The sequence below is a fragment of the Hyperolius riggenbachi genome, chromosome 8 (genome assembly GCF_040937935.1).
Source record: "Hyperolius riggenbachi isolate aHypRig1 chromosome 8, aHypRig1.pri, whole genome shotgun sequence".
In the NCBI taxonomy this organism is placed as follows: domain Eukaryota; kingdom Metazoa; phylum Chordata; class Amphibia; order Anura; family Hyperoliidae; genus Hyperolius; species Hyperolius riggenbachi.
In genome coordinates, this window is record NC_090653.1 from 285853925 (window position 1) to 285869013 (window position 15089).

At 45.2% G+C, this 15089-nt stretch overlaps 1 protein-coding gene across 7 annotated transcripts in view; it reads right to left on the minus strand.

Annotated features, from left to right (window-relative positions):
• Positions 1-15089, minus strand: part of GPSM1 (G protein signaling modulator 1) — a 324213-nt gene that overhangs the window by 118560 nt on the left and 190564 nt on the right. The window lies entirely within an intron of this gene.

A 15089-nucleotide genomic window follows, 5' to 3' on the forward strand; every position in this document is an offset into this window, starting at 1 on the left:
AAGAAGAAGTTGGAGGGCAAAGTAATCAGGAAGGTTCCAGGAAGTGTAATAAAGGCTTGTGATTGGCTGTGTGGGCTCCGCCCTGCTTCTCCCATGAATGCCACACTGGCAGCCAGAACTGGGCATGAATAGTAAGAGGTGTCAGCTTATCAACAGGATATAAACAAGGATCCGGCCACAACAGCAGTGCGATACCAGCGCACTGAGCTCAGCTCTTGTGCTGGAGTGAACCGGCCTTCTGTGACATAAAACGAGGACACCAGCGGATGCCCCTCCCCCTCCCCAAATAATGAAAACTTTGTCGAGCTTCTAAAGGAAAATTAAATTTTTTTCCTCCCCTGAAGATCTCCGAGAACCTCCCAGACAGTCTGTAGGTTAGAAATGCAGCCCCATTAAGGTGGCCACACACGATACAATAAAAAAAAAATCAGATTTTGCTGCAATTCGATAAGAGTGATTGGTACAGGAAAACCTAAAGTCAGAGCTTCCTCTCTGCTGTAAAAGATAAGCAACAGCATAACAAATTTTAAAGAAAAATATTTCTTTGTTACAGCTCAGACAAATCCAGCAATAAATCTGCAGTTAGTCTACTTCCTGCTGTCATGGAAGCAGATGTAGGGTAGAAACACACTAGGCAGTGTCTACTTCCTGCTTTCATGGCAGCAGACATAGAATTAACATCCTGGCCCATATGCAATTCACTTTTCTCCTAAGTTTTCTCCTAGGAAGTGAGATTTTTAAATTTGTTAATAAAATGCATTTTAAGCCACCATTTGATAGTCCTTTTTAATTTACTTTTTGGTACTTTTTTAGTTAAAAAGTGCTGGAAAGTAATTCTAATTTGAAGATGGAAAATTGTCTCCTAGGAGATAACTCAGGTGAAAAAGTGAATTGCATATCGGCCCCTGTGTTTATAAATTAGCTGCTCTGCCATAGTAGGCAGATGAAACAGCTGAGAGGTCGAATTACACTAGTGCTTAGTCACAGATGAGAGAGAATTAGACAGGCTAAACATTTCTCTGTGTTCTCCTTCTGTCCTGTGCAAGAATTCAGGTCCACTGAAGGCGACTTCCAGCAGCGACCGAGAATTTCCAGCATGCCTGATCAATTGTTTTGATCGATTGCGTGGCCATATTGCGGCATCTGCACCTGCCAGATTCGGCTGTATATCATTGCCGATAATTGAGTAATGTATGAGCACTCTCTGTCTCACCTGTCTGGGATCTGTGCTCTGCTCATCAGGTCTGATTACAGATACAGCCAGGATTGGAATGGATTGCTGTGTGCATTGATCGGGGCGACAGGCTGAAAATAGATCACAGATAGGTGGAAAACTGCTACTGCAGCCTAATGAAATCCTATGGGGAAGTTCATACATCCCACGTTGCGGTACGCTATGCCGAAAGTGCCCAATTATATACCGTGGCGTTGCGATGTCACGGCGCATATGCGCAGAAGCGTATTTTTACAATACGCTTCCACACACTTCCCCATACCTGAAGCAGGAAGTGACCAAAACCATGCCTCACTTCCTGCTTGGCCCAATTTAATACCGTGCGGATCCTGCGTTGGCCCGGAAGTCATGTTAGTCTATGGTGACACGGTTTTTTTTAAAAAGTTGTCGTTGCATTGCTGCGGCGTGCATGCACGGAAGCGTATTCTTACAATACGCTTACGTGCACTTCCGCATACCTGAACCAGGAAGTGACCACAAGCGTCACTTCCTGCTTGGCCGAATGCCAGACAGGGAACACTGCGTACTAACTCTGTTTTGTGAAGGCATGTTTTTCGCAGTGCAATGCACGCAACGCATCGCTAACGCCAATATACAGTCTTAAACCAGCCTTACAGAAGTGATTAAGGTCGGTCTGACACACACACACCGAGATTTTCACGCAAATCGCATACACAGCTGCTGAGCGAATCAAGTCCTCAGTCAGACATTCCAGTTTAACACTCATGTTTCATATGTGTGAATTCCTAATGCCTTACTGAATGCAAATATGCAGTCCATTTCTTGGTAGGACTTATATGCTTGGAGAAATAGTTCTCTGCCTGATTTTGTCCCTTCTGAAAGGGCGCTGGAGTTCCCCCTTTGGCAAGGAGGGCATCAGCTCTTATGTCAGCCCCTCCTATCAGGATGAGATCTTTAAGAGTTTGGTACAAACAGATCTATGGGTCTTTGTCTATCATCTCTGTCAAATCTCATCTGTCGACAGGCCAGCCAGACACTGGCCAAAGCGCAATACTTTGGAGTACTCGGCACCAAGATTTTGCCGCTTATTGAACGCAGCCAAACACCGCATTTTGAACTTTTCAGATAATTCTTCATCATTCTCTCTTTTCTGTATTTCTATCCAACCAATGTGTTTAACTGCCAGATATATGTATTTGGTAGTTTGAATGTAAATCTTTTATGTATAGTTTATATAATAAAACTAATGATTTAATCGGTCCAGTTTTGCCCTTGTTATTACCGGATTATTCTGATATATGCTAGAACTCTATATATGGCCTCAATTCATCATTGTCTTTGAGATAACTTTTTCCAGTTTGTTAAATTACCGAATTCGGTAACCATTCGGTAACGTGTCGATATTTCCATTTTACAGCCTTACACAAGGCCATAAGATTCCCATGGAATTGTGGGTAAGAGGCAGTCCTTTGAGCACTACGTAGCAACATTCTGAATAGGGCTTTACACCTGGACCAGGATTCTGGAAGTGGTTGGGACAATCCCACAATTTGATAGGAGCCTTTTCTAAAAATTATAGTGCAGCTAGCAAAATTAGTTAACCCTGGCACTGCCTGTGTTCTCTTACAAGATGATTCAAGAGAAATGCAGATGTCGTGTTATAGCAAATAAATCTATTCTCTTACAAATTTATATGGTTGCAGACCTTATTCTTGCCCTTCTGCGCCTTTGAATCACTCTCAGCTGATACATAACCACTTCACATGGCTCCATCTTCTCTGTCAGCAATGATCTGACAGGAATAACGACAGAGCAGTGAAGGAGATAACTAATCCTAAATGTAACGCTAAACCACGCCCACTTTCTTTTTCATGAATCGCACTTTCTTCCGTTTTAGCGAATCGTTACCGAATGATTACCAAATGCTCGCTAACAGCTGTAGATAACTTTGATGAATCCTGAAATGAAGTTAACAAATTCGGTATTTTACCGAACTGTTGTTAACAAATTTGCTAAGTGTTGATGAATCGAGTCCTCAGAAGAGACACACTACCGCATTGTTTTATTTTTATAAATTGTTGATTTGCTAGGTAAAAGGTTGCAAATAACCGTTTTTCCTTCCTTTCAGGAATAGCTAGTTCTGAGGTCTCTCTCCCTCGTTTCAATCTGGAGAGTGGTGGCAACAAATACTAGATTTTCAGCATGAAATTGATAACTTTTTTATACCGATTGTACATACAGTTGAGATTGTATCATGTATGGGTACACCATCCAATCTTAATCGTTTACTGTGCTCAGTGTTTCAGTCTTCAGAAGCCTCTAGTGGATGAGATCTGAATGGCAACTGTGGCATAATACGATAGGATTGGTGTTTGTCACAGACTTGTCCAGAAACCCTGACACCTTCCAATGAGCCCGAGAATCTCCTCGCCGTCCAGCAGGACGGTTGGTATAGAGCAGTGCTGTCCAACTTCATGGGCATGGAGGGCCATTTTTTTTTCAGACCCCATGGTGGAGGGCCGAAGGTTCTTGCTAGAGCCGCTGCCCCCCCCCCCCCCCCCCCTGAAAAAAATGCAATTAAAGGATAATTAGATTGGCAGCACTTTTCACAAAATGCAATTTAAAATAAAACACGAGGGTTCCATTGAGCGGCGCGCGTAGCGCGCCGCGCCGAAAAATGGGTGTGGCCATGGACCAGAATGCGGGTGTGGCCACGGGTGGAGACAAATTTACATGAACTTAGCAATGTGGGACATTAGATTAGGATAGTGGTGGTGAACCTTTTGGAGGCCGAGTGTCCAAACTGCAACCCAAAAGTCACTTATCGCAAAGTGGCAACAGCAATTTAAACTACATACAAACGTTTTAACTCATACATGAACATTATGGAAAATCCAAGTTGAAAATAAACTGTGAAGATAAACAATTTCATCCATCCTACTCCTGAAAAATGTGGTTTTTTTTTAGAACCTCCCAGTTTTATTTTCCGTTTTAAAAAGCTAAAAAAGTAGGTTTAATGCTATTGTCTCATGATGACGATTCAGCTTTTCCATAGTCTCACAGTTCGCAATCATGTGACCCCCAACAAGACAAATTCAGCAATCATGAGGCCCCCAACAAATCATGAGGCCCCCAACAAGACAAATTCAGCAATCATGATGCCCCCAACAAGACAAATTTAGCAATCATGAGGCCCCCAAAAAATCATGAGGCCCCCAACAAGACACATTCAGCAATCTTGAGGCCCCCAACAAGACAAATTTAGCAATCGTGATGCCCCCAACAAATCATGAGGCCCCCAACAAGACAAATTCAGCAGTCATGAGGCACATAAATAGACAGCATTTCACATAAATAAGCAGAATGCCCCTTTAGTGACAGGTGCCCCCCACTTAGATAGTGACAGATGCCCCCCACTTAGATAGTGACAGGTGCCCCCCAGCTAGATAGTGACAGGTGTCCCCCCCCAGTTAGATAGTGACAGGTGCCCCCCCAGTTAGATAGTGACAGGTGCCCCCCCAGTTAGATAGTGACAGGAGCCCCCCCAGTTAGATAGTGACAGGTGCCCCCCCAGTTAGATAGTGACAGGAGCCCCCCCAGTTAGATAGTGACAGGAGCCCCCCCAGTTAGATAGTGACAGGTGACCCCCCAGTTAGATAGTGACAGGAGCCCCCCCAGTTAGATAGTGACAGGTGACCCCCCAGTTAGTGACAGGTGCCCCCCCAGTTAGATAGTGACAGGTGCCCCCCCAGTTAGATAGTGACAGGTGCCCCCCCAGTTAGATAGTGACAGGTGCCCCCCCAGTTAGATAGTGACAGGAGCCCCCCCAGTTAGATAGTGACAGGAGCCCCCCCAGCTAGTGACAGGTGCCCCCACCAGTAGCGAGCCCGTTACCTCTGGGGCTGGCCTCTCCTGTGTCCCCGCTGGTGTCCCCGCTGGCCTCTCCGGTGTCCCCGCTGACGATGCCGCTGCTGCCTCACAGATCAGACCTCACAGATCGCGGCGACTGAAGCAAGCAGAGCGCGCGCATGACACCCGCGCGGCAGAACGTCACATGCGGAAGTGACTAATGATTCACTTCCGCATGTGACGTACTCCGTGCGGGTACCATGCGCCCTCTGTTTACATCAGTCGCCGCGATCTGTGAGGTCTGATCTGTGAGGCAGCGGCAGCGGGGGGACATAGGAGAGGCAGCGGCAGCAGGGGGACATAGGAGAGGCCAGCGGGGACACCGGAGAGGCCAGCGGGGACACAATAAGAGGGAGCAGGCATGGCGCCCATAGCGCAAGCCATGCCTGCATCCCAGGGAGACGAGCGGGCCGCAGCAGGTGGCCTGGCGGGCCGGATGCGGCCCGCGGGCCGCCAGTTGGACAGCACTGGTATAGAGGATGGCGCCTTTAAATCAGATCCACCTTTTCTGTATTCGCAGCGCCTGTCGGACACAATGGAGGTTAAAACTCCTAATAGCGCCATCAGAAAGGTAATTAAAAAGAGCATTACAGTAATCTCTCCTGCGACAAAATCAATACGTTTCCAAACACAGATGGAATGGCGCGATGTTATCCAAATATTGATCGCCGCGGCCGGGATAAGTGATTTAAATTGATGTTCTGGGCCCACCGACGAGGCAGGTCGCAGGCAATTATACTGGAATTATTTACTGTAGAGTCCGCAGGCTCAGAATTAGCTCTGATAACGCAGAAGTGACGCAGGCGCTCGATAATGGCAGTCCTTAAAGGGAATCCTTATATTTGATGGGGGGCAGTATCAACCAGGCCCTCTGACTCTCTCCAGGCCCCAGGCACCTGCCTAAGTTTCCTTGAGGATAATCCAGCTTTGGAACCCACCAACCTACTACTACTGCCAACTTAAAGGACACCTGAAGTAAGAAAGATATGGTGGCTGCCATATTTATTTCCTGTTTAACAATACCAGTTGCCTGGCAGCCCTGCTGATCTCTCTGGCTGCAGTAGTGTCTGAATCACACACCTGAGACAAGCATGCAGCTAATCCAGTCACACTTCAGTCACCTGATCTGCTGCATGCTTATTCAGGGGCTATGGCTAAAAGTATTGGAGGCAGAGGATCAGCAGGACAGCCAGGCAATCTGCATTGTTTAAAAAGAAATTACCAGCCTCAATATTACGTCCTTTAACACTGGCATGCAGAAAGTATTCAGGAAGCAGGCCTACAGCGGTAGACAACCTCCTATTCGGTGACACGCACCAGGTGATATGTGAACATAGTGACAGGTCCTCTTTGAGCAAAGGAAAAGATGGCTGAGAGGCGCGGGCGGCGGGAGTCTGTCACGGAGAATCCAGATGCTGTCAGAAAACAAACATATGTGGGCCAAGAATAGCAGAGGAGCGGTGGCGGCGGATCAGCTGACAGGGGAAGAATACGGCAAATCAGAGGCTGTGGAAGGGGAGGCGGAGGGAGGCCCCGCAGAAGCGCTGTGTAATCAGGGGCGCCGCACCACGCGACAATGGAAAATCACGGCCGACGCTGCCTCCCGGAGACATCCGAGACAGAAACCGCCGAAGAGGATCTGATTAACCCTTGCAACACTGCAAACACAGCGGCATGCTGTGACCAGAACCCGCCCACCACTAAACTGTCACCTGAATGAATCAGAGCTGGGAATGCTGCTAATCGGGCAGTACACGCCCTGCAACAATGTAGCGATAATCTGCATACAGTGTAGCCATGTAAATGTAGGCTGTTTTGATAAGTATGCCAGGATGTTGGGACGCTTGAATCAATTCTATACTTGCTACAAAAGACAGCTACACATTGAGGCCTGGAACCCACTAGAGCACTTTTTTGAGCGCTCTGTCAATGTAAATAAATCAAACAAATTCCACACTATCGATTGCGATTAGGCCTTGCTCATATCTAAAATCGAAATCGCTGATGCTATTTATAATTTTGCTATTTTTTTGCGCAATTGTCTTTTACCGCCTCCCGGCGCTTACCTTCGCGGTGCAATTTTTTATAAAGCGCTTTTTTAAAGAGACTGTGTAACAAAAATTGCATCCTGTTTTTTATCATCCTACACGTTCCAAAAGCTATTCTAATGTGTTCTGGCTTACTGCAGCACTTTCTACTATCACAGTCTCTGTAATAAATCAATGTATCTTTCCCCTGTCAGACTTGTCCTCCAGTGTCTGGAAGGCTGCCAAGTTCTTCAGTGTTGTGGTTCTGCTATGAACTCCCCCTTCCAGGCCCCTCTATGCACACTGCCTGTGTATTATTTAGATTAAGGCAGCTTATCTCTTCTCTCTTATCTTTTACAAGCTGGATAAATCATCCTCTGAGCTGGCTGGGCTTTCACATACTGAAGAATTACAGACAAGGGCAGAGCTGTTTGCAGGAAGAAAGGAGCAGCCTGAAACAAAGGAAGGCTGTATGCAGCCTGCTTGTGTATGGATGTATTTTCTATGTGTGGACATACTGTACATCAACCTACTTCCTGTTTTGGTGGCCATTTTGTTTGTTTATAAACAAACTTTTTAAAACTGTTTTTAACCACTTTTAATGCGGCGAGGAGCGGCAAAATTGTGACTGAGGGTAATAGGAGATGTCCCCTAACGCACTGGTATGTTTACTTTTGTGCGAATTTAACAATACAGATTCTCTTTAAGCGCTTTTGCAGAGCGTTTTTTTTTTTTCATTTCCTGACGGCACTCTTTCACCCGGAAAAGAATAAATACAATGTATTTATTCATGAATGCGCTGGGGAAATCACTATACCAAGCACTTTTTCAAACATTTTGCAATTTCCCTGTACCTGCCATTATAGGCAAAATGCTCCCAAAATGGTACAGGCAGCGCTTTGCTGAGCGGATTGGAATCAAACGGCTCAGATGTCCACACTCTCATAGGGAATCATTGCACAAGGGCTTTTAGGACTCTTTCACAGTGGGACGTTGCGTTTGATGCGACGTTAAAGTCGCACGACGTGCCCCTAACGCAACGCATGTAGGTTATGAAATTAGACGTTATTTTGCACTGCGTTTTGAGTCTCTCGGTACGCCGTTTTTGTCGCATACTGATGAAACGAAAACGGCGCATGCGTCACATTTAAAAAAAAAAAAAAACCTTACTGAGCATGTGCAACACACAACGCAGCAAATGTATTGCTAAACGCGCAGTATGCAGCATTTGCTAAATATTGCTACACGTTACACACAACGCAACGTGCGCACTGTGACTCTCGCACAGACTGTATTGCTGTGCGTTAGTCTGCATTATAAAATTTTCTAACGTGCGACTTTAACGTCCCACTGTGAAAGAGGCCTTAGGGCGGTTTTCAAAATCGCTGGTGCTTAAAAAATCCAGAAAGCGCCCTAAGGCTCCCTGCACACTGCAAATCAGTTTTCCGATTCCGATTCCGTTTCCGATTCCGTTTCCGATTTTCCCTGAATACATTCAACAGAAAAACGGATTAAAAAAACGCAGCATGCAGTTAAGATTAAAAATCTGAATCGGAATCGGATGTAAAAACAGATTAAAAAGCGGAATCGGAATCTGAAATGCATGCAGTGTGCAAGAGGCCTTAGGCCTGGTGCACACCAGAGGAGTTTTTCTGAGCATTTTAAATTTTTAAATCTGCTGCTAATGTTATCCTATGTGTCTGTGCACACTGGAGCAATGAGGTTTTGTAAAAAACCCCCATAGCATTACATTGGGAAGAGCTTTTGAAACCTCTAGCGTTTGGGGAGCTTGTCTGGTGTGTCTCAGCCCTTAGGGCCCGTTCAGATCACAAATGCGGATGGCCATGCGTGCGGAACGCGTGTGGACCACAACGCGTACGAACGCACGCCATCCGCGTTTGTGTGCGTTGCGTGGCTGATCCCATCACTGAAAAGTGAATGGGACAGCCGCGCGTTTTTGCTAAATCTGCGTGCAGCATGCGTTCCCGGACCGCACAGGTCCGGAACGCATGCAGTGTGAACATCAGACATTGCACTCTATGCACTGTCTGATGTCTTGCGTGTTGGCCTTCTGCGTTTCCAAAACGCGGCTGGAAACGTGTGCAGTCTGAACGGGCCCTTAGTGTGAACAAGCTCTTAGCAAAATCACATTCACGAGACATGCAGAATTTTGGGAGCATTTGTGCTTCAATGTAAAGTATATAAGCGCCGGCAAATTGCTCATGAATCACTACACCCGGCGATTTGTGTGTGATTTTAAATGACTGCAAACTAACAAATTATAATAATTTGAAAAGACCAATCAAAATTAAAATTGCTAATTGCAAATCGTTATCAGAATCGCTGGCAAAAAGCTTACACTTTTTAAAATCGATCCCAAAAGCGCATGAAAAACGCTCATGAAATCGCTTACAAAACGCTAATTAAAAACGATAAAACTTGCGACTTGTAGTGGGTTCCAGGCCTGATTCGTATTAATGCTAAACTAATGATAAACAATGAAAAATGTTCAGATATTGTGTATTTTTCTAATTTCCGCTGCAGAAGTGCGCTAGGACTGGCATCTATCTGTTGGGATACGGCTGCTAAATATTGGAATCGTTGAAAATTGCGCTGAAGTTGCCCATTAAGGCTGCTTACACACAGGGACGTTACAGGCGCACGTTATTGCAGCCTGTAACGCTCCCCCAACGCACAGCAATGTAACTGCAATGGGCTGTTCACACTGCCCACGTTGCGTTACATGTAACGCTGCACATTCTCCCGAAAGTGCAGCATGCTACGGCGTTACAGCGGCTTAAGCCACGTTAGACTTTGCACATGCGCAGTCATGTTGGGGAGGAGGGGAGAGCCGCCGGGCACATGGCTAATTAATATTCACTGCACGTTGTGACGTGCAGTGTTTACTTCCTGGTGCGGCCGCTCTGTGCGGTGATTGGCCGGCAGGACCACGTGATGCTGCATGCGTCCAAGAGTACGCATCATGGCATCACGGACGCCAGAGTGATCTGCACAACGCGGCTCACTCCGACGTCCACACCAGAGAGCACCAGGCCTTGCGTTAGGTGCTACAATAAGGTCGCATAACGTGCACCTAACGCAACGTCTTGGTGTGCAAGTAGCCTAACAGTACAATTTTTAGTGAACAATCAAATGACCCTAATGATTGACAGTCCAAACCGATTGTTGCAATCTATTAAAGAAAAGATTGTATGGGCCCACCAATTCAATCAGACTCAAAAAATCCAAAAGAAATATGGATGGACAGAGCGATCGATAGAGCGATCGTGCATCATCAATCGGCACCATCAACAGTTCCAAATCCGGTCAATCGTTTGGGATAGTTATTTCAGTGGTGGGGATAGATTAAATATGATCTTTCAATAAAAATTGTACCGTTAATGGCCACCTGTAAGTTAGTAAGATGTCGTAGACAGCCAGTCGTAGGAGCAAGGACAGGGAATTATTATACAAATGAGAGAGGCGGAACCAGAAGTCTCACTCTACTGGAGAATACAACAGCAATCAGCCAAGAAAAACCCAAGCCAGCTGACTGACCGGCCTCCATACGCTGCAGATGGACTTTCATTCCAGCCATTTTATGGTAAAAAAAAAAAACGTTGCAAATTCTGATAAGCGAATACAGTATTTTTGTTTTTCTAAACTTTTTGCAGAAGTTTTACAGTTTGGTAAAGATGAGAGTATTCAGAAAAGTAAATGGCTGCGACAAACAGGCCTAACTGTATGTACACAAGAGAAGAAGTTTTTCAGAAAGTTCTCATTTTTGCAAAAATATGTACCTACCAAAAAGTCTTAAAGTGTAACTGTCGGGCATACAATCAAAAATCAATTCTTTATTTTTATCTGGTGAACAAGTAATAAGGATGCTAACCCGGCAATCCAAAAGTTAAAATTACTTATTACTTTTCTTGTTGATAGATGATCATTCCCCAGTTTACCTGACTCTTATTTGGTACACATAAAATTTGGTACACAAAAAGGAAGTTGCAGGGCATGCTGGGTTGTCCTTTTTTGCTTCTCTACTTCCCCTCAGACTTAACTAATGCAGCCTGATTGGCTGAAGCCTCTTTCCCTCATGTTTTCCCCTCCCACACCTCTCGTCCTCTCTGATTGGCCAATATTTCTCATGCTAAGACATTGCACTTTCTATAGTGAAAGGCTGGGCAAATCAGGCAGAGGAGAGTAAGGGAGGAAATTACATCAGGATTGGCTTCAAAATAGCCGCAGTTAAAATCAGGGCTGTGGAGTCGGTCCAAAAATACACCGACTCCGACTCCTCAGTTTAGGATTCCACCGACTCCGACTCCTCTAATTTGCATACTACATTTTTTTTTGATTAAAAGTATGTAACATGAAATTTGTCTCTTAACTGTCAACGCTTAGGAATTTTACAAGACAACTGAAGTGAGAAGGATATGTAGACTACTATATTTATTCCCTTTAGACTAAAACTAGTCCTTGGTAAGAGTACTTGTAAAAGGTACAGGCCGGCACAAAGAACATCTATCAGGCCCTAGGCAATGTAACTGTGGGTACATGTAAGAATGATGTGCAGGTACTCTGCAGGGGAATTAGGAGATTGTAAACAGACAACACCTCTGTGTTCAATGTGCACAGCATTCTCAGTGGATTCCCTGCAGCTCTGTGGGGAGTGCATATGTAGAGTATAGTACTACTGTGTAACAAAGTAAACCTGAGAAAGATGAAATTAAAGTTTTATACATACCTGGGGCTTCCTCCAGCCGCCTTCAGGATAATCAGTCCCTCGTTGTCCTCCTCCGCCACCTGGATCTTCTGCTATGAGTCCAGGTACTTGAGCCAGTCAGGCGTAGTGCGCATGCACACACTCCGCCGCCAGGAGCATACTACACCTGTGCAGCACTATTGCGCAGGTGCAGAATGTTCCTGGCTGTGGGAGCGGCATGTGGCCGGACAGCGCTGACTGGCTGAATTACCAGGACTCATATCAGAAGATCCGGGTGGTGGAGGACAGCGAGGGACTGATTAGCCTGAAGGGGGCTGGAGGAAGCCCCAGGTATGTATAAAACTTTACTTTTCATCCGTCTCAGGTACCCTTTAATTTGTAGTCACCAAACCAAATTTTAACAACATATCAAATTATTTGATTTCATCAGCAAAGGGAGTGCATACATTTGCATAAATCAGCATCAGTGCAGAATTATTTCCATCTCATTGGCCATCTCTATTAGTGACACGGCTACACATCAGGCTTTATTCTTACAGCATAGATGTTATTTAGTATATATAAGAGATTCCTGTGTACACATCATATATACAGTCACAATCAGATATGTATATCTGACCTTAAAAATACGGGGACTGCTTTATTGAAGCAGCACAAGTAACTAATTTTGATTGGTTTATTTCATTTTTGTGGACTAAGCACAGCTATTACTGTATATATACTGTATATATACATTATTTTTAATGACTTATCTAAGAAATAGAACATTTTATCATATTTTCTATTTTAATTACAGTTACAAATTCATTAGGAGTCGGAGTCGGTGCATTTTTTCCCGACTCCGACTCCAGGCACCCAAAATTGCCCGACTCCACGACTCCGACTCCACGACTCCGACTCCACAGCCCTGGTTAAAATGAGCAATGCTATGCTTTTACTGTAGAAAAATCACTAAAACCAAAACGCGGACAGTGCAATACATATGTTATGCAAGTAGAGCAAGTATTTATCTACTTATATACAGTATGTGTATAAGGAATGTACTTGTTAATAATAAAGTGCCGCAGAGACCTGGGCAGAATCTGGAACTTCCGGGTCTCCGCGCTTGTTCCTGGCTGCCGGCATTGCCGGTGACTCATAGTCTGCATACGCTGATAGGCGGAGGGCACGTTCACAGTATGCCCTCCGCAAGAGTAACCAATAGTCAGCTGACCCACTCAGCTGATTGGAGCGGGGTCAGCTGATCTCTTCCTGACACGCCCTTGCTGTATGATTGGTTGTGCGGAAGGTGGCCGGCCACTGATTGGAGAATGATTGATATTTAAATGTGCAGAGTGCTCCCAGTCATCGCCCGTGATAAGCATAGCTTGGCTAGTTGCTGGGTGCGCACTCTGATCGTTGTTTGATATTCTGGACTTTGACCTCGGATTGTATTTTGACTACTCTGCTGTGATTAACCCTAGCTTGCTTCCTGGATATCCTTTGTCTGCTGCCTGAATTGACCCTTACTGGATTCTCTTCTGTCTGCTGCCTGGATTGACCCTTGCCTGGTTACTGGATACTCTCCTGTCTGCTGCCTGGATTGACCCTTGCCTGGTTACTGGATACTCCCTTGTCTGTTGCCTGGATTGACCCTTGCCTGTTTACTGGATACTCTCCTGCCTGCTGCCTGCATTGACCCTTGCCTGTTTACTGGATAATCTCCTGCCTGCTGCCTGGACTGACCACTGCCTGTTATTGGATACCTCTTACATGTTATCTGGATTGTCTGTTACCTGGGAACTCGCCTGTCATCCTAGTTACCACTGACTATCGACGCTGAGTGCTTCAGTTCCTCCAGTAGTAATGACCTATGTGATACCCTTGAACTGTTTCAACTGTGTATGTGATACTGCGGAACTGTGTTACTAGCCTCAGTAGTGACCTCTGGAGGCACTCTGGCTTTCTGGCCTCAGCTGCTATACCTTGCACCTCCAAGGCCTGGGTATAACCGAAGTCAGGCAGGTGTTTTTTCCTCACCTCCCGTTCAAGCGGGGACATGCCACATAGGGTGCAGAAGGTGGTGTTAGATTGGGGTATAGTGGCTGAAAGAAAGCAGGAGATCTGTCAGAGATTACAATGTGATTTTTTTCGGAGATAGTATGGCTGACAGCTCCTTTTAACGCTTTTGCAAAAATGTCAAGTTGAGTGTGAAAACGACTTTTAGCAAAAAACTAAAAGGTGTCAGTTAATGGTACTCTCATATACCATCAATCTTCCGATCCAATAATAGCGATGGGATTGGTTGAAATTAGAGAGTGTTGATGTTGCCGATGGGAAATCAAACAATCGTTTTATCGATCTGTTTCCCCTGCCAGTGGTCCATCCGCTTTGCTGATTGATTTAATCTGAAATCAGATTGGGTATAAAATAACATTCCCTTTATGGGTGCAATCAATTATTTTCATTCTCATCCTTTCCACTGCTATTATCCGCCCGTAAAGTTTATTAAAATGAAAAATTGGGCATCTATAAAATCCTTCCCGAGAGTTCTCTGTGCCTCACCAACACATAAATCCTCATACAAACGCTGAGATCTTCTGACATCCTTAACGTCTTGCTTATCAATTGGTTGGGCATCAGAGGAAGGAGTGCTGTACAGACTTGCTGCTTGGATATAGTTGAGCAACTTGTGCTGCTTTATTTGGACAGAGGCGCCAGGCAGGTTAAAATGATCTAAAAACAACTAAAAAGGAGGAGTACAGGTGGACTTACCTCCTGAAATGATGGACAATCGAGATTGTTCAAATCGCAAATAACAATTTATTTTGGCACTCCGCAACGCGTTTCGCAGGTATAACCCGCTTCATCAGGCAAGGAGTGCAAGCTCAAAAAGGTCCAATAGTGGCAATGCGCCTCTGTAAGTCCACCTGTACTCCTCCTTTTTAGTTGTTTTTAGATCATTTTAACCTGCCTGGCGCCTCTGTCCAAATTTGCACAGTATATAGTCCACCCTGGGTGGAGGGGACTGTCCCCTTCTTTCTATCTACAGAGAGCGACTTCTTAAACCTGAGTGGGGTCAGGTTCTAATGCTCCCCACCTGCATTTCAAGTGGTTGCCTATATGGTAACCCGTGTTTGTGAGTATATCCACATCTGTTAATTATTTCGCCAACAATTGTTAGACTTACTGCACTATATTGGGCTCTCGGTTTTTCTTTTTGTTTCTTGTGCTGCTTTATGGGGGGGGGGGG